The sequence below is a fragment of the Rhineura floridana genome, chromosome 12 (assembly GCF_030035675.1).
Source record: "Rhineura floridana isolate rRhiFlo1 chromosome 12, rRhiFlo1.hap2, whole genome shotgun sequence".
In the NCBI taxonomy this organism is placed as follows: domain Eukaryota; kingdom Metazoa; phylum Chordata; class Lepidosauria; order Squamata; family Rhineuridae; genus Rhineura; species Rhineura floridana.
Window position 1 is genome coordinate 3,079,333 of NC_084491.1, and position 20,192 is coordinate 3,099,524.

Genomic DNA, 20,192 nt, shown 5'->3' on the forward strand with positions numbered 1-20,192 from the left:
ATTTGCCTTCATGAAGGCAACGTAAAATTCCAGCATCCTTTTCAAAAGGATTAACAATCTGGGTTGAACTGTCCCTCCTCAGATATTAAGACCTGAGCTGAGCTTGGTCCAGTTATCACCCCTCAATTTCAAGGAACCTCTCAGGGTTGTGGTTGAAATTGGACTGAGGCATAACCCTTTCTAGAAAGAGATTCCCTCTAGTATTCTGTAAACTGGCTCTCAATAGATCAAAGCGCTTTGAAATTCTGTTGTAGTAGAGGATCTACCTTCAATGGTTGTTCCTTTTGGAACATTCTGCAACTAGGGATCAATCCCAAAGCATTAAAGTTAGAATGCCGATTGTCATAGACTCAGTTGAGGTTGCCACAAAGCGTATGAAGAAATAACATTTACTTTTCCAAGATCATCTTAAATGAATGTTTGCTGAGCACAACAGGTAAAATAATAATAATAATGATTCCCAAACAGAAGAAGTTTGAACCAAGCCCCTTGTGAATCTGAGTTGTGCATGTGGGTTTCCCCCACAGTATCATGTGTTTGGTTCAACATCAGAGAGCAGGACAGCTCTCTCTGTGTTGATGAATGCTCATTCACATAAATAAGTAAACTAGTATTCAAGTGCACAGCAACGTTCACCAGCGTAAATGATTCCACTCCTTCTCCAGATTCCTTCTGGACTGGAACATCATCTATCAACATCAGAGTGATGTCAGTGCTCCACCCAATTCCATGGAGACGGCCCCATAATTTTCTTCGTAATCCTTATAACTTCCCAGCAGACTATCTTCCTCCCCTGTCTGATGGAATCCTCTTATCAATTTCGGAAGTTGGCAAATACCCATTCCTCCTGAGCAACAACCCTGACCAGAGATATGGTGGGTTTTCAGACCCTAACTTTCCTCGTCCTTCATCTGAAATTCATTTGCCACCACTGATGCAACCAAACTCATTTCTTTACAATCCCGGAACAAGCCCACATCTCCTCTGGTGACAGGTCCTATGCTGCGTGCTGGATGAACTGGCCCCTTCGTTGAGTGGGAACATGATCATCACAGGAATGGAACAAAATGGTACTTGAGCTGCACAAAATGGGTTAACAGCTGATGATTATATGGGTTTTGGTGCTAGAATTCTGCTCCTCGCAGCAGCTTGGACGGGACAGCGACGAGGAGCGGAGCAGTGGGGCCTAGCCCCTAGGGTTTGGAGCCTGGGGGGAGGAGGTTCTGTGGAGGAGCGAGGAGCTTAAGGGGTGCTGTTGGGGGAGAGAAGGCTTGGGTAGGGCAGGAGGCTTAAGTGAGGCCTGCTTGAGAGGTGCTGTGGGATAGAAGGGTTTGGAAGAGTGGGCCATTACCTAAGAGGTGAGAAACTAGTTAACGCTCACCTTGCAGTTTGGCCTTAACTGTAAGGATCCCATCCTGCTGGGGATGGTAACCCTGATAAGGGGTAGAGGTTGCCAACCAACACGGTTATTTAAGCCATTTGGGTGGTAGAGTTGGGTTAGGATCAGTTAGCATGGCACCAAGAAAGAGTGTTGGGGGTAAAAAGGGAAAAGGTAAAGCCCCGAAGCAGCCTGCTAAAGTTCCTGACAGGCAGTCGGTGGCAGAGGATTCTGCTTCAGAGGGGGAGGGTGCCCCTGACATTAGAAGTATTCTGGTGAGGTTGGAGGCTATGGAAAGGGCTGCTAGCAAGAAGTCTGCAAAGGTGAGGAGGACCTCTGCTAAGCAATTGTTGTGGAATATTGCAGCACTACCCCATAGAGTTACCAGGTCTCCAGTTTTTGGCCAGAGTCTCCGGTGTTTGGGGGGCCCTCCGGCTAGCACCCCTTAATCTCCGGACTCTCAGACTTTCGAGGCAGATGGTGGATACTACAATCAAGTGAGCAAGATGTAACATATAAATGACACTATACCCCAAAGTGATGGACACTTGTATATAAACATGACATATTAGTCCTGGGTACAGGAGAAATACTCTGCTGTTATTTAAAGGGGGGGGAATGTGATGTTCCTGTAGGTTAAGCATCTGTAAATATGGTAAGTGCGGGTCCATTTGGTGATGTATGGTAATTGACTGAGAGAGAAAGGGGGAGTACATAGGTGAGAAGCGGAAGTATGCTGGATGATGATTGGCTGAGTGGCTGGCTGGCTGAAGGTATAAATGGAGGTTTGTGAGTGATGGGGGGAGAAGTTGTTGAGTTGGTTGGAGTGAGGTCATTTGGTGAGGGTTGGCTGGCAGAGTTCTGAGGGAAGTTTGGATTGTATTTGGCTGATATTTAAAGAGTCTGAAGGAGGCAGCAGTAAGACCACTCCTGAAAAAACCTTCCTTGGACCCGGAAAATTCAACAGCTACAGACCAGTAGCAAATGTTCCATTCCTGGGCAAGATCTTGGAACGAGTGGTTGCTGGCCAGCTCCAGGTGCTATTGGATGAAACTGATTATCTAGATCCGTTTCAATCGGGGTTTAGGCCCGGTTTTGGCACTGAGACAGCCTTGGTCGCCCTGTATGATGACCTTTGTCGGGAGAGGGACGGAGGGAGTGTAACTCTGTTGATCCTCCTTGATCTCTCAGCGGCTTTTGATACCATCGACCATGGTATCCTTCTGGAGAGGCTTGCGGAGTTGGGAGTCGGGGGTACTGTCTGGCAGTGGTTCCGCTCCTACTTAGCGGGTCGTCTCCAGAGGGTTGTGCTTGGGGAACATTGCTCGACACCGTGGGCTCTGCAATGTGGAGTCCCGCAGGGTTCGGTTCTGTCTCCCATGCTTTTCAACATCTATATGAAGCCGTTGAGTGCAGTCATCAGGAGCTATGGAGTGTGTTGCCACCAGTACGCTGATGACACGCAGCTCTATTTCTCCTTTTCATCTTCCTCAGGTGAGGCTGTCGATGTGCTGAACCATTGCCTGACTGCGATAATGGACTGGATGAGAGCTAACAAACTGAGGCTCAATCCAGACAAGACTGAGATGCTCCTGGTGAACGGTTTCCCGGATCGAATGGTGGATATACACCCTGTCCTGGATGGGGTTACACTCCCCCTAAAGGACCGGGTTCATAGTCTGGGGGTTCTTTTAGATGCTTCCCTGTCACTTGAGGCCCAAGTGGCATCGGTGGCACGGAATGCTTTCTACCAGCTTCGGCTGGTAGCCCAGCTACGTCCCTATCTGAGCAGGGAGGACCTAACATCAGTCGTACATGCTCTGGTAACCTCACGACTGGACTACTGCAATGCGCTCTACGTAGGGCTGCCTTTGAAGACAGTTCGGAAACTACAGCTTGTCTAAAATGCGGCAGCCAGATTAATAACGGGGACCAGGCGGTCGGAACACATAACACCTGTTCTGGCTCGCTTGCACTGCCTGCCAATATCCTTCCGGGCTAGATTCAAAGTGTTGGTTTTGACCTATAAAGCCCTATACAGCACGGGACCACGATACCTATCGGAACGCCTCTCCCGATATGAACCTGCTCGTACACTACGCTCCACATCGAAGGCCCTCCTCTGAGTTCCGTCTCATAGGGAGGCTCGGACGACGGTGACAAGATCTAGGGCCTTCTCAGTGGTGGCCCCCGAACTGTGGAACTGTCTCCCCAAAGAGGTGCGTATGGCGCCGACATTGCTCTCCTTTCGGCGCCAGGTTAAGACTTGCCTCTTTGCTATGGCGTTTTAATATGTAACTCATTTTAGTTTTAAATTTTGTTGTAATTGTTTTTGATTTCTTGTTTTATATATGTTTATGCTGTATTTATTATGAGATCTGAGATGTTTTGTATTTTTATATTCTGTTGTTCACCGCCCAGAGAGCTAATGCTAGTCGGGCGGTATATAAATCTAATAAAATAAAATAAAATAAATATATATATATATGAACAGAAACATAAAGAGTGACCATATATGAAACCATACGCTTGTGAAACTTTCCTTAAGTAATCTTGTTATTTCCTGTTGTTAGTAAATAAATACTTATTTGGTTTACCAAAGGCCTGATCCTTGGCTGGGGAATATACAGACCAGAAGGGAGGGCTAGGTAATTACCAAGGCTGAACAGAAACAGTATCTAATGGTGGCAGCGGTGAAGGGAGATACTGTAACAAGTCAATTATCCAGAGCAACTCAGAGTTGTATGCTTTATATTTAAAGATACAAGGGGGTTGGGAACAGCATAGGCACACAGTCACAAAGTAACAAGCTATAGAGAGACTGAGGCAAGGTCTCTGGGAGTATTGGTTACAGGAAGTGACTGGTGGTGCTGCCTAGCAGTGGGATCTAGTGAGATCTAGTGAGCCCTCTTCTCTCTGCAATGGTGGGGGACTTATTAAAATGGTCCGCCCCCGGAGACTAATGGATCCTGAAGGTTTTCAAAGGGCTCTGGGGGATTTTCCGGCTGATAGGACTGGCGCTCCTGCTGAAGCCCTGGTCGCTCTGTGGAATACGGAGATGACCCGGGCTGTAAACACGATCGCTCCTGCACGCCCTCTCCTGTGTAGAGCTCATACAGCTCCGTGGTATACTCCGGAGCTGAGAGCGATGAAGCAAGATAGGAGGAGGCTTGAGCGGAAATGGAGACGAACTCCCGAAGGATACAATTATGCGCTGGTTAGTGCTTCGACTAAGCTCTATGTAGGAGCAGTGAAGGCAGCTAAAAAACATCATTTTGCTGCCACTATTAAATCATCTTTTTGCCGCCCAGCGGAGCTCTTTCGAGTTGTCCGGGGGCTTCTCCATTCAAACCCTCCGGACACGGTGCAATCATCGGAGGCCCGCTGTAATCAGTTTGCCGATCACTTCCAGAATAAGATCTCATGTATCCGCCAGGACCTAGACTCTCAAGTTATAGCAGTAGATCCTAGTGAGATGTCCAGAGCACAGTCTTGTCCTGTTTTGTTGGATGAGCTTCAGTTGGTTCAACTCGAGGACGTGGACAAGGTGCTTGGACAGGTACGTGCAACCACTTCGGTACTGGATCCTTGCCCCTCCTGGCTGATAAAAACTAGTAGGAATGGAACAGGTAGCTGGGCCAAGGAAGTGATAAATGCCTCTTTATGAGAGGGAGTGGTCCCGGGCTGTCTGAAAGAGGCAGTGGTGAGACCACTCCTGAAAAAGCCTTCCTTGGACCCAGACAATTTTAACAGCTACAGGCCAGTGGCGACTGTTCCATTCCTGGGCAAGGTCTTGGAACGGGTGGTTGCTGGCCAGCTCCAGGCGCTATTGGATGAAACTGATTATCTAGATCCATTTCAATCGGGTTTTAGGCCCGGTTTTGGCACTGAGACAGCCTTGGTCGCCCTGTACGATGACCTATGTCGGGAAAAAGACAGAGGGAGTGTAACTCTGTTGATTCTCCTTGATCTCTCAGCGGCTTTTGATACCATCGACCATGGTATCCTTCTGGAGAGGCTCGCGGAGTTGGGAGTTGGAGGTACTGCTTGGCAGTGGTTCCGCTCCTACTTGGCGGGTCGTCTCCAGAAGGTAGTGCTTGGGGAACATTGCTCGACACCGCGGGCTCTCCAATATGGGGTCCCGCAGGGGTCAGTTTTGTCCCCCCTGCTTTTTAATATCTACATGAAGCCGTTGGGAGAGGTCATCTGGAGTTTTGGAGTGCGTTGTCATCAGTATGCTGATGACACGCAGCTCTACTTCTCCTTTTCATCTTCTTCAGGTGAGGCTGTCGATTTGCTGAACCGTTGCCTGGCCTCGACAATGGACTGGATGAGAGTTAACAAACTGAAGCTCAATCCAGACAAGACTGAGATGCTGTTGGTGGACGGGTTCTCTGATCGGATGGTGGATATATACCCTGTCCTGGACGGGGTTACACTCCCCCTAAAGGACCGGGTTCGTAGTCTGGGAGTCTTTTTAGACTCTTCCCTCTCACTTGAGGCTCAAGTAGCCTCGGTGGTTAGGAATGCGTTTTACCAACTTCGGTTGGTAGCCCAGCTACGTCCCTATTTGAGTAAAGAGGACCTTACATCAGTGGTACATGCTCTGGTAACCTCACGTTTGGATTACTGTAATGCGCTTTACGTAGGGCTTCCTTTGAAGACAGTTCGGAAGCTACAACTAGTGCAAAATGCGGCGGCCAGATTGCTGACAAGGACCAAGCGGTCCGAGCATATAACACCTGTTCTGGCCAGCTTGCACTGGTTGCCAATATGTTTCCGGGCTAGATTCAAAGTGTTGGTATTAACCTATAAAGCCTTATACGGTGCGGGACCACGATACCTTGCGGAACGCCTCTTCCGATATGAACCGGCCCGTGCACTACGTTCTGCTACGAAGGCCCTCCTCCGGGTTCCAACTCACAGGGAGGCCCGGAGGGTGATGACAAGATCTAGGGCCTTCTCAGTGGTGGCCCCCGAACTATGGAACAGTCTCCCCGAGGAAGTACGCCTGGCGCCGACTCTGCTCTCCTTCCGGCGCCAGGTCAAAACCTTCCTATTCTCTGAAGCATTTTAAGTTACACTGATTTAATTTTAAAAATGTTTATTGTGTTGGATTGTTGCTTGTATTTTAGTATTGTTTTGTTATTTATTGTATTTTTATGCTGTTTTATGTTCACCACCCAGAGAGCTATTGCTAGTCGGGCGGTATATAAATTTAATAAATAAATAAATAAATAAATAAATAAATAGAGCGGAGTGAGAAACCATATAAAGGACGGTCCTGACTGGTGGTGTCCCTGGTGGTGCCTAGTGAAAGGCAGTAGCCACAAGCAGGTGGGAAACTGACAGGGAGAACCAGGGAGGGACGTCACAGAGACTTCCCCTCCAAGGTGTGCCCCTGCTTCACATGGAGGAGGAAGCGAGTGGTCCCTCTCCACGACGCCAGGCCAGGTGAGCAGGTGTCCCTTTTTGGGGGGAGGTGAGGATGGCGTGGCAGCGTCTGCGATGATGGCCACCTGGGGCTCAGGTTTTCCACATACAGAGAGCCCTGCTAGATCAGGCCAAAGGCCCATCTAGCCCGGCAGTCTGTTCCCACAATGGTCAACCGGAGGCCGCAGGGACAAAACCCACAATAGGAGCCCTCTCGCACTTGGGATTCCCAACAACTGCTCCTATGTAGAGGCACAATGTCTCTTCTTTTGGGTGGAATATATGGCCACCTTAGCTGGAAGTCTCCTCCATCATTTCATAGTCCTCTTCTCCAGCAGCCCCCATCAACACATCTAGTGGCAGGGAGTTCTGTCCTTGAGTCCTTCCTCTTGTGTGTCCTGAATCTCCCGCCCTTCTGGTTCCCTGGAAGACCCCACCGGGTTCTAGCATTATGGGGGGGGAGAAACAGCTCTCCGTGTCCACTCCACGCACCATTTTACATGCCTCCCGCCTTACGATGCAGAATAACAGGACACATGAAAGAGAGGAAAAGTGGGGAGGAGGGAGGAGGAGGGTGCCAGCTGTGTAATGGCGGAAGAGGAGTTGGATGCCCAGCCCAAGGGAAGGCCTTTGAGGGAGGGAAGGTGGCAGGGAGGCAGGGGGGAGCAGAGGGGACCTCCTCAAGCTCAGCCAGGGGAGGGCAAGGTCCCACCCAGTGAAGGGTCCGAGGAGGAGCGAAAGGAGGGAAGGGATGGAGCCAGGGAGAGGGTTGAGAGGGTTTGGCACAAAGGGGGTAGACTGGACAGTTGCAGCGGGAGGATGGGCAGGAAGAGGGTAGAATAACGCATGTGAGGAGCAAACCCTTCCTCATATCTGTTCCTCCTCTTTCATTGCAGAACCGCAGATGGAAGAGGGTGTCCCCTGTGGTGCTGTCCATCATCCTCTGCCCACTAGGTAACAGCACCCACAGAGGCTTTCTCTGGCAAGCTGGAGCTCAGTTAGTCCTGCTTTGGGTTACCCGCGCTTTAATTTTTGGGACCTGATGCAGCTGGGATCTACAGCTCTACAGCTGGAGTCCGTGAGAAGAATCGGCCTTCCTGAGCTGTCCTGGCTGTGCCTCTAAACCAATGAAGGTAAGATGTCCATCCTGGAAGCAGAGAGCCAACCCACAGGCCTCACTTCCCACACAAAGGCATTGTCTGTAGCCTCATCGGGGCATGAGGGGGCCTCTGAGCTGTCACACCAGCTGATCTCTCAAGTTGTAGGCTCTTGAAATCCCAGCCCTCCTGCCCCAAGGTGAAACAAGTGGGGTGGGGTGGGGTGGGGTGGGGGACAGAACTAAGTGGCAGTTGCCAGCTGCTCGCTCAGTGGTGAAGACTGATGACTGCAGCAGGAGGGGGCCAAATGATGCCAGAAGGGTGGTGAGGATGGGGGGGTGGCAGCCCCATTGGGCCAGCCAGGCATGGGACCTCCATCAGTTGCCTAAGTATGCCAGGGATGGAGTCTGGACCATGCAAAGTCAAATAAAGCAGCCACAAGGAAGACCAACTTCTGTTCCTTTCTTCCCCACCCAGAAGAGCCGCAGATCGAAGATTTGGAATAAGAGAACACAAGAACATAAGAAGAGCCTGCTGGATCAGGCCAGTGGCCCATCTAGTCCAGCATCCTGTTCTCACAGTGGCCAACCAGGTGCCTGGGGGAAGCCCGCAAGCAGGACCCGAGTGCAAGAACACTCTCCCCTCCTGAGGCTTCCGGCAACTGGTTTTCAGAAGCATGCTGCCTCTGACTAGGGTGGCACAGCACAGCCATCACGGCTAGTAGCCATTGATAGCCCTGTCCTCCATGAATTTGTCTAATCTTCTTTTAAAGCCGTCCAAGCTGGTGGCCATTACTGCATCTTGTGGGAGCAAATTCCATAGTTTAACTATGCGCTGAGTAAAGAAGTACTTCCTTTTGTTTGTCCTGAATCTTCCAACATTCAGCTTCTTTGAATGTCCACAAGTTCTAGTATTATGAGAGAGGGAGAAGAACTTTTTTCTATCCACGTTCTCAATGCCATGCATAATTTTATACACTTCTATCATGTCTCCTCTGACCCGCCTTTTCTCTAAACTAAAAAGCCCCAAATGCTGCAACCTTTCCTCGTAAGGGAGTCGCTCCATCCCCTTGATCATTCTGGTTGCCCTCTTCTGAACCTTTTCCAACTCTAGAATATCCTTTTTGAGATGAGGCGACCAGAACTGTACACAGTATTCCAAATGTGGCCGCACCATAGATTTATACAACGGCATTATGATATTGGCTGTTTTATTTTCAATACCTTTCCTAATTATCGCTAGCATGGAATTTGCCTTTTTCACAGCTGCTGCACACTGGGTCGACATTTTCATCGTGCTGTCCACTACAACCCCGAGGTCTCTCTCCTGGTCAGTCACCGCCAGTTCAGACCCCATGAGCATATATGTGAAATTCAGATTTTTTGCTCCCATATGCATAATTTTACACTTGTTTATATTGAATTGCATTTGCCATTTTTCCACCCATTCACTCAGTTTGGAGAGATCTTTTTGGAGCTCTTCACAATCCCTTTTTGGTTTAACAACCCTGAACAATTTAGTGTCGTCAGCAAACTTGGCCACTTCACTGCTCAATCCTAATTCTAGGTCATTAATGAACAAGTTGAAAAGTACAGGTCCCAATACCGATCCTTGAGGGACTCCACTTTCTACAGCCCTCCATTGGGAGAACTGTCCGTTTATTCCTACTCTCTGCTTTCTGCTTCTTAACCAATTCCTTATCCACAAGAGGACCTCTTCTCTTATTCCATGACTGCTAAGCTTCCTCAGAAGTCTTTGGTGAGGTACCTTGTCAAACGCTTTTTGAAAGAGGCAGGACAGCAAGGGAGGGAGCCCTGTTTCTCTCTCTCTCTCTCTCTGTGTGTGTGTGTGTGTGTGTTCCTTGAGCACTTTTGCTGTTGTTATAGATATATTGTATTTTCTAATCTTTAGATTCACAAATAAAGTCAATTTTGACTGACCTGCCATTTGTCTTTATAGTCTGTGTGGCACCAGATTACTTGTACCCCAAAGCTGTGATCTGCCACCTTCCCAGTGGGGCTGAAAACTCATATGTGGGGAGGGGGTTGGTGGCAGGTTTGAGCGGGCTTTGAGAGGAGGTGTGCTAGGCAATGCAGCCACCCTCTTACTTTGCCCAAGAATGCCTCTTGGCTTGGTCTGGGGGAGAAATTCGATTCAGATTGCCTTTCAAGATGAATTGATCAAACTTTCTGATACAACATTAGAACTGAAACGCAGCCATCCTTTGAAATTCACACTTATCTGAATTTTGCAATGCACTTCTCCAACCGAGTAATGTTTACAGAAATGCATGTATTAGGGGAAATGTGCCCAAAGTGAAAATATTGGTGAAGCTGACATACAAACATGCATCATATTAGGATAAATTGCTTGCAGAAAATGTGTACCTTAGTCAAGAGGACATACTAAAATGTATATATTAGGATACATTTGCACTACAATGGTGAAGAATTTTCATGAGGATTTTTTAAAAAGAAAAAACCCCACAAATTGTGGCAGAAATATGTAGAACCGAATTTCCAAACAATGAGATATGGAGAGAAATGAAGAGAACCAAAATATACTGATGATTGCATCCCTACTCTGAGCTCAGCCCCTGACAAACATCCCTCAGCAAAGTTGCCCCAAACCCCAAAAGCTGTGCCAGCAACTGTCAGGGATGCTGGGCATAGTAGTCCAATGCCATCTGGAGGGCATCGCCTTGGCTTCCCAGGTTACGGTCTAAGGGCACCTGAGGCTACCACATTGCTGAAGGCAGGCAGACGTGGATGTGGTCCTATGATCCCACGACCTGTGGCCTTTCACTTAATTCTTTTAGTTCCTTGTGATTTTATTATATAAACCCAACCCTTCTAATATAATAACCTATTTTTATATGTGTGAATATAGAAAAAATCCACTTTTCTCCATCAGCAGGGCTGGCCATGAAATGGCAAGAGAGCTCTACGTGGGAAGAAGTAGCATGGACAGAGCTTGGAAGATTAGTTTTAAAAAGTAATAAATTACAGTTACAGTTACATGGCCCCCCAAAAGGAGTAATTACCATTACAATTACAATTGCTCCGAAAGTAACTGATTACTTTACTTTTACTCAAAAGTAATCACTACAATTACATTTCAGTTACTTTTCTTTTTAAATCCCTACAAGGTGCTGGCCTTGGCTGCTGCACATCTAAGTAGCCTAAAACAACATTAAAAATAAGCACACACACAGAGGGTAGTAGAATTTCCCCCCATAAGATTAACAGAATGGCATAACAGAATCTCACATCCCCTCACCCCACCCCCAGCAATGATGATACCCCAACACACATATTTTTTGTATATATATATTGCCTCCAGCTCTTTTCTCCTGCCACTCCTGTCCATTTTTAAACAATTGTTTTCTCCACCCAGTCTCGCTCTCCACCTCTTCCCTCATCGCCTCCTAAGCACCCACAGAGCATGAAGGAAGAACAATGCTGCACAGAAGCCCAATTTGAAGCACATGGTTTTTATTCACAAATCAGAGGAGCAGAAGACTTCCCCTGCTCCCCCCCCAAGTAATGCGCAAAAGTAATGCTGGAAACATTACCATTACTCCTCAAAAGTAATGAAGTTACTACTCATTCTATTACCAGCAAAATGTAATGAAGTTACGCACTTGTTACTCAAAAAAGTAATAAATTACAAGTAATTCATTACTTGTAACTAGTTACTTCCAAGCTCTGAGCATGGATTGAATAGTTAGCTATCAGGAAGGGTGGGTCCGGCTGGGATGATGTAGACTTCTTGCAGGAAGGGTGGTCTCCCGGTCATGGGTCCGAAGACGATGGGAGGGCCCTCGAAATGGCCGGGTCGGATGGTGTATATTCGCACTGAATAGATGGCCATGTTGGAATTACTGGAAGGTAGTCTAGAAGAAGACATGCAGAAGAGGAGTGAAGGCAGGCCACGCTCATGATATTTGTTTTAAAAAACCTCACTATATAACATATTTATTTATTTTTTTATCTATTTATTCAATCTGTATCCCGCCCTTCCTCCCAGCAGGAGCCCAGGGCGGCAAACAAAGCATCAAAACACTCCAAAACATCATAAAAACAGGTCTTAAAATACATGAAAACAAAACAGCATTAAAAACATTTAAAAACAACCTTTAAAAAGGGTTGAAAACATTATTAAAAAACATATTAAACAATTCTGACACAGATGCAGACTGGCACCTGCCTGATATTCAAAGGGAGAGAATTCCACAGGGTAGGTGCTGCCACACTAAAGGTCCGTTCCCTCTATTGTGCAGAACGGACCTCCTGATAAGATGGTATCTGCAGGAGGCCTCACCTGCAGAGCGCAGTGATTGACTGGGCATATAAGGGGTAAGACGGTCTTTCAGGTATCCTGGTCCCGAGCTGTATAGGGCTTTGTACCCCAAAACTAGAACCTTGAACTTGGCCGGTAGCAAATGGGCAGCCAGCGCAATTCTTTCAGCAGCGGGGTGACATGTTGGTGATACCCTGCTCCAGTGACCAGTCTCGCCCCCGCATTTTGCACCAGCTGCAGCTTCCGGACCAACCTCAAGGGCAGCCCCACATAGAGCGCATTACAGTAATCCAGCCTAGAGGTTACCAGTGCGTGGACAACAGTGGTCAGGCTATCCCGGTCCAGAAACGGCCGCAGCTGTCTAACCAGCCGAAGCTGGTAAAAGGCACTCCTAGCCACGGAGGTCACCTGGGCCTCTAGCGACAAAGATGGATCCAGGAGCACCCCCAGGCTACGGACCTCTTCTTTCAGACGGAGTACGACCCCATCCAAAGCAGGCAACTGACCAATTATCCAAACTCGGGAACCACCAACCCACAGCGTCTCCGTATTGCTAGGATTCAGACTCAGTTTATTGGCCCTCATCCAGCACACCACTGAGTCCAGGCAGCAGTCCAGGGCTTGCACAGCCTCTCCCCATTCAGATGTTACGGAGAAATAGAGCTGGGTATCATCAGCATACTGCTGACACCTCGCCCCAAAGCTCCTGATGACTGCTCCCAAGGGCTTCATATAGATGTTAAACAGTATGGGGGACAAGATGGTGCCCTGTGGCACCCCACAGCACAGCTGCCAGGGGGTCAAAAGACAGTCACCCTATGCTATTCTCTGAGAACGACTCTGGAGATAGGATCAGAACCACTGTCAAACAGTGCCTCCAATACCCATCTCACCAAGTCAGCCCAGAAGGATACCATGGTCAATGGTACCAAAAGACTATGAGAGATCAAGTAAGAACAACAGGGTCGCACTCCCCCTGTCATTTTCCCGATAAAGGTCATCCATCAGGGCGACCAAGGCCGATTTAGTCCCATAGCCAGGCCTGAACCCAGACTGGGATGGGTCAAGATAATCTGTTTCATCCAAGAGTATTTGCAGTTGCTGCGCCACATCCCTCTCAATCACCTTCCCTAAGAAGGGGGCATTTGCAACCAGTCGGTAGTTGTCGCATACCAATGGGTCCAGGGTGGGCTTTTTCAGGAGTGGTTGAATCACCGCCTCTTTCAAGGTGGCTGGAACCACTCCCTCTCGCAATGATGTGTTGACCACACCCTGGATCCACTCGGTCAGACCCCCTCGGCAAGCTTTAATAAGCCAAGAAGGGCAAGGGTCGAGAGGACACACTGCTGGCCGCATCATTGCAAGCACCTTGTCCACGTCATCGGGCCGCATCAACTGAAACCGTTCCCAAGAAGTTGCAGCAGATGTTGCCTGTTTCATTGCCCTTAGCTCACTGGTGTACCAAGGTGCAAGCTGGGCTCCACAGTGCCGGAGAGGGCGATCGGGGGCAACCGTGTTGAGAGCCCGATGCGCCTCGCTGTTCTACAGCATGACAAGGGCTTCAACAGGGTCACCTGCTCTATCTACTGGGAACTCCCCCAGGGCATTCAGGAATCCAGTGGATTCCATTAGGCTCCGGGGGCAGACCATCTTAATCTGTCCACCACCCCTGCAAGGAAGGATTGGAGCCATAAGTCTAAACTTCACCAGGAAGTGATCTAACCATGACAATGGGGTGACGTCCACCCCCGCTATCTCCAGACCACCCCTTCCTCCATCTGGAGCAAAAACCAAGTCGAGGGTGTGCCCTGCCCTATGTGTTGGGCTAGTAACAAGTTGAGACGCCCCATGGTCATCATGGAGGCCATGAAGTCCGAGCCGGAACACTAGTGGCAGCCTCAGCATGGACATTGAAATCACCCAGGACTATCGTTCTGGGCTCCTCCAACTCCACAGCTGAGATGACCTCCACCAGCTCAGTCAGAGAAGCTGCCGGGCAGCAGGGTGGATGGTACACCAGCAGCAACCCTAGTTTACTGTCTCCTCGGCCCGACACCAGGTGCAGGCCCTCACAGCCAGCTCCAAGACAGAGTGGTTTCCTGGTGACAGAGATGGAAGTTCTGTAGACCACAGCAACTCCTCCCCCCCGTCCCTGCAGCATGTGCTGGTGCTGCAGCGAATATCCAGGTGGGCAGAGCTGAGTCAGATCAACCCCTCCAAGCTCACCCACTCAGGTCTCAGTAATACACACCAAATCGGCACCTTCATCCACAATCAAGTCATGGATTTATGTTGTACACCGCCCAGAGAGCCGTTGGCTGTGGGCGGTATAGAAATTGAATAAAATAAAATAAATAAATAATGGATGAGAGTGGTCTTATTATATACAGATCTGGCGTTAAACAACAACACACACAGGCCAGTGGGCACAGCAGATGAGCAAGGAGGAACCAAACCATGAGAGGAGTGGCAGCAAGGAACAAGGTGCAGATAACCTTGCCTTCGCCTTCTCGGGTAATTCACCACCTCCCCATGGCTATATTTCCCTCTGCCCATAATCACTGAAATTGGGGTGGCATCACCCATGTTCCTCCGTACTAAGACTCCTCCTAAACACCTAATATGGGCCCAACACAAGCCCACCAACAAAGCCTGCCAGAGCAAATTATCCCAGTAGGCCTCTGCGAGGATTGGGAACAGTCACACCCATTCAAACGTTTTCACACAGGGCCCGTCTACTCCCCCTCACACCCAGGTAGGGCCAGCCTTCTGCCAGTTACAGACTCTCACTCTGAAGGCATCTGGTGACTTTCTCCTCTCATTCAGTTCACTGCACAGGCTCCCACCCTGTGCAGGAACTACACATGCACCATACGCCCTCCCCACCACCAATCTCCTCTAGACTGGTTTAACAGGAAACAAATAAAAAAAACCAAGAAAAAGTATTAGAAGAGGGGTAGCGCCCTCACCCTCGGGACTCCCGAAGGGGCTCCCGAAGGGCAGCTGTGCTTTTATGCCACCTGGTCCAGCCAGCAGCTGTTGCAAGGGGCTGCGAGATTAACTGCAGCCTCTCTCTGGAGCAAGGGCCAGGCAGGGGGTCCCAGTCCTTGCACCACTTACCAGGGACTTCAGCTGTCTGGACAGACAGCAGCCCAAAGGAGCTAGTAGCAAGCACCCAGATACCAGATACTCACTCCCAGGGCAGGTCTTCCTCAGTCCCCTTGTGCTGCAGCTGTTCCCGTTTGATATTAGGGTTTTGTCACAGGTCAGACCAGACAACTTTCAGCCCACAGAAGTCAAGTGTTGAGTTGGACAGAAGAAAAATCCACTTTAGCGTGAAGCACAACACAAGCCCACCTAAAAGACCACCTTCTCCCCTACAGACTCTGTCAGGTGTTAAGATCAGCAGAGGAGGCCCTCAGGGTGGTGGTGGACCAGGAGAGGATATCCTCTGTGGGCATACTCAAACTCCCTCCCCACAGAGGAGCACCTGGCACTTTGTTCAGATAGTCACTTTAAATATGATTGATTTACTTTGCAATTTTAGTGAAGTTTTCTATAGTAAAGCATTCTCTTTTGCTTCTGTTTCTGTGAATCTGTGAACTACAGCAACACTTTGCAACACTAAAAAAAAAGCTCCATAAACAATTGTGGAATAATGGCACTGACTGTTCTGTATAATAATTTCCAATGGACATTAGGAGTGTCTCAGTTTGCACAAGATAAAAGAATGGGAGGTGAAATATATTCTAGCAAAATTAATTGAACACGCCCACCTTTCCTTAAGTGGAGTAGTTGAAGCATAGCAGGCTGAAACATGCATCTTGTGCAGGCCAAGTTTGTTTTTTCCAACAGCTAGAGTCATTGCTGAAGTATCAACGTATTGTAATCCGTCTGATTTTACATCAAAGTGCAGTTTTAGATTCAACTGTTAATGTGCCCAAAATAGAAATAGAGCATAACTTTCAGTTTGAAACAAAAGAGGCTATCTTCACCATCATATGACATCGCAATAAAAGGGCTTTGAAATTAAGGAAAATAAATTTGACACAGATTTCTACAATGAATAATGAGAGAAATAATTTTTTAGGACAGATTCTCTGCAGAAAGAGTAGTAACACAGAGAAGAATCAAAGTAAGAACACCAACAAACATACAAAAATGTAATTCTCCATCTTTGGAAATGGCAGATGTTGCCACCACTCACTGTATGCTCAGAGGCACCTGTTACCAAATTCACTAGATATTTAGCTGAAAAGGATACATACGGCAGATGAAAAGGAGCAGCTGAACACCAAGAGATGCTATTGTAATATCTCAGGGCTCCTTTTATACTGTTTCATTCAGAACGTCAGCGTCCAGAGTCAGCAAAAAAGAGCTAATTGTTGAATGCAGCCTTGCTGTAATCACTGGATCTTCGGCAAACTGTTTGTGACTTGCGGGGAGTCTTGTGAACCACACCCAAGAGGTTTTCTTTCATGGAGTACAAGTTGCCTCATTTGGGAAGACATCCTGTTTCTGTTAATTGGTGTTTGGTATGATTTCCCCTGTCTTGATCAATGCTGTGGACGCTTATAACAAAAAATAAGCTGACCTTGGCGCCGTTGGAGTGGAGTGTCTGGCATCTACAAGATCAGCATTTGTACACACACCCACAAAGAAGACTCATGAGATGCAAACTCTGGATAAGGTTACATTTATTAATATAACAACTTGCGGGAACTGTTGGCCAAATTAACTAAATTAACTGGCCATGAGGCGTGAATTAGCTAATTCTGAAAGGTAAACCTCTCTCTAGGCCACTGGGCATGTGATACAGCTGCTGACTGTGGCTCCCCACCCAAAGATGTAGAAGAACTTCCTGCCTTGCTAGGTGAGCCTTGAGCGTGGACCCAAAATGGCCCGCCAGGCCCTGCTGAACCAGTGTTCAGGGGCTCCCATTAGGGATCTGCTGGTGCTTTAACCCAACAATGCCTCAGTAGACTTTGTTTTTCTCTCTCCAACTGCCACACCGGCACAGACTCTCTGCCCCAAAGAGCAACCAAACTGCACCACTCCCATATGCCAATCTAATTCATCCAACAGTGTGAAGTAGGAAAAAAGGAGGGACCCTTTGGCCAGTCAAGGTATTACCCCAAAATGTCCTGCTTAGACCCTTCTAGCAGGTGACTTGCTAAGCCTACAATGTGCATATATACTCAGGGAGGGAGGGTGCAGCCCACTGGTGCACACTTCCTCCTCATATAGACATTTTTGTAAACATTGCTTGGTTGGAAAACTGCATCACAACATTCAAGAAAGAGCGGATCTTGAAGGATGACTGCTGTGATGTCCTTCTATGTTAAAAGCTGTAAATCTGGTAAGTGCGGGTTTATATGGGGATCTATGGTAAGTGAATTGAGTAAGAGGGGGGAGTACATGGGTTAGAATGCTGGAGAATGCTGTATGATGATTGGCTGAGCGTTTGAGTGGCTGAAGGTATAAATGAGAGGATTTATTAATTAATGTATTTATTTATTAAATTTCTGTACCGCCCCATAGCCGAAGCTCTCTGGGCGGTTCACAACAGAATAAAACATCAATATACAATTAAAACCACATATATAATTCAAAACACACAGAAATACGAAATATTAAAAAACTAATATATTAAAAATACTAAAAGTGTTAAATATAAAAATACGAAGATGTTATAATGTGACATAATTAAATTAAAATGCCTGAGAGAAGAGGAAGGTTTTAACCTGGCGCCAAAAAGATAATAACGTTGGCGCCAGGCATACTTCAAGGGGGAGATCGTTCCATAGTTCGGGGGCCACCACTGAGAAGGCCCTTTTTCTTGTTGCTACCCTCCGAGCTTCCCTCTGAGTAGGCGTCCGGAGGAGGGCCTTCGATGTTGAACGAAATGTACGGGTAGGTTCATATCGGGAGAGGCGTTCCATCAGGTATTGTGGTCCCAGGCCGTGTAAGGCTTTATAGGTTAAAACCAGCACCTTGAATTGGGCCCGGAAACATATAGGCAGCCAGTGCAAGCGGGCCAGAATCGGTGTTATATGTTCGGACCGCCTGGTCCCTGTTAACAATCTGGCCGCTGCATTTTGCACGAGCTGCAGTTTCCGAACCGTCTTCAAAGGCAGCCCCACGTAGAGCGCATTACAGTAATCTAATTTAGAGGTTACCAGAGCATGTACAACTGAAGCAAGGTTGTCTCTGTCCAGATAGGGGCGTAGCTGGGCCACCAACCGAAGTTGGTAGAAAGCATTCCGTGCCACCGAGGCTACCTGAGCCTCAAGTGACAAGGATGGTTTGAAAAGAACGCCCAAGCTACGAACCTGCTCCTTCAGGGGGAGTGCAACCCCATCCAGGACAGGTCGAACATCCATCATCTGATCAGAAGAACCACCCACTAAAAGCATTTTAGTCTTGTCTGGATTGAGCCTCAGTTTGTTAGCTCTCATCCAGTCCATTGTCGCCGCCAGGCACATCAACAGCCTCACCTGAAAAAGATGAAAAGGAGAAGTAGAGTTGTGTGTCATCAGCATACTGGTGACAATACACTCCAAAACTCCTGATGACTATACCCAGTGGCTTCATGTAGATGTTAAAAAGCATAGGGGATAGAACTGACCGCTGCGGAACTCCATACTGGAGGATCCAGGGTGCCGAGCAATACTCCCCATGCACTACCTTCTGGAGGCGACCCGCCAAGTAGGAGGAGAACCACTGCCAAGCAGTACCTCCAACTCCCAAATCGGCGAGTCTCCCCAGAAGGATACCATGGTCGATGGTATCAAAGGCCGCTGATAAATCAAGGAGAATCAACAGAGTTACACTCCCCCTGTCTTTCTCCTGACAAAGGTCATCATACAGGGCGACCAAGGCTGTCTCGGTGCCAAAACCGAGCCTGAAACCCGATTGAAATGGATCCAGATAATCGGTCTCATCCAAGAGTGTCTGGAGCTGATCCGCAACCACTCGTTCCAGGACCTTGCCCCGGAATGGGATATTTGCTACCGGCCTATAATTGTTAAAGTTTTCTGGGTCGAGGGAAGGTTTTGTTAGGTCCAAACCAGACACGCGAGCTGTCTCTGTCTACCCCAGCTCACATCCACCCAGGAGGGGTGCGGGAGTTGAGTGCAAAAAGACCCACTACCAGAGATCAATTAAAAACAACACAGAAATCCTTTGCAAAGGGGTCCCACTACTTACAGCTCAAAGCCTTCAGAATGGGAACCCTGTTTATTGATAAAACAGAGAATATATAGCTTTACCCCAGAGGTTACAATATTGGGGAGCAGCGTCATAGAAAAGGAGGTGAAGGAGTGCAGGGGAGGAACATTAGCAGGGACATAGGAAATGCTTTCAGACTTGGGTCTGCATAATTTACATGTCCTTGAGATAAGCACTCTGTAGCCAGAGACAAAAGATAGACATGGGATGGGGCACCATTTGCAACCAGGCGCCCCTTGAATGGTGACAGCCTTAATATGCCAGGCTTGCATTTCAAAGACTTGCATGTCAAGGTTTTATGAGGCACTAGGGAAACTTTAACATTTCTTTCAAGATACACTTTGCAACTATATGCGAGGTATTGGTTTTGGGTATGATACAAGAAACAGGGAGGAAGGAACGTTTCCAGCTTAAACCGGCTTTTATTCACTGAGCCACTGGAATGTGAAAGGTCAGGTCACCAGGAAATAAACCTATGTGATCAAATCAATTTAATGTAACTTTTTCTGCTCAACAGTTTCTTCAGGAGCGGTCTCACTACCGCCTCTTTTAGGCAGTCAGGGAACACTCCCTCTCGCAATGAGGCATTAATCACTTCCCTGGCCCATCCGGCTCTTCCATCCCTGCTAGCTTTTATGCGCCAAGAAGGGCAAGGATCCAATACAGAAGTGGTTGCACGCACCTGTCCAAGCACCTTGTCAACGTCCTCAAGCTGCACCAACTGAAATCCATCCAAAAAATCAGGACAAGGC

At 48.0% G+C, this 20,192-nt stretch overlaps 1 long non-coding RNA gene across 3 annotated transcripts; it reads right to left on the reverse strand.

Annotated features, from left to right (window-relative positions):
- Nucleotides 1–11,231: 11,231 nt before the first annotated feature.
- LOC133368550 (uncharacterized) lies at nucleotides 11,232–16,508 on the reverse strand. Of its 3 annotated transcripts, none has more exons than XR_009758688.1 (3): nucleotides 16,475–16,508; nucleotides 15,987–16,231; nucleotides 11,232–11,803 (listed from the first exon to the last, which is right to left on the reverse strand). It is a non-coding gene; the product is annotated as an uncharacterized LOC133368550 (long non-coding RNA). The 3 variants fall into 3 exon arrangements; XR_009758689.1 differs by having other exon boundaries at nucleotides 11,234–11,803; nucleotides 15,987–16,199; nucleotides 16,475–16,501; XR_009758690.1 differs by having other exon boundaries at nucleotides 11,236–11,803; nucleotides 15,987–16,138; nucleotides 16,479–16,504.
- Between the last annotated feature and the right edge of the window lie 3,684 nt (nucleotides 16,509–20,192).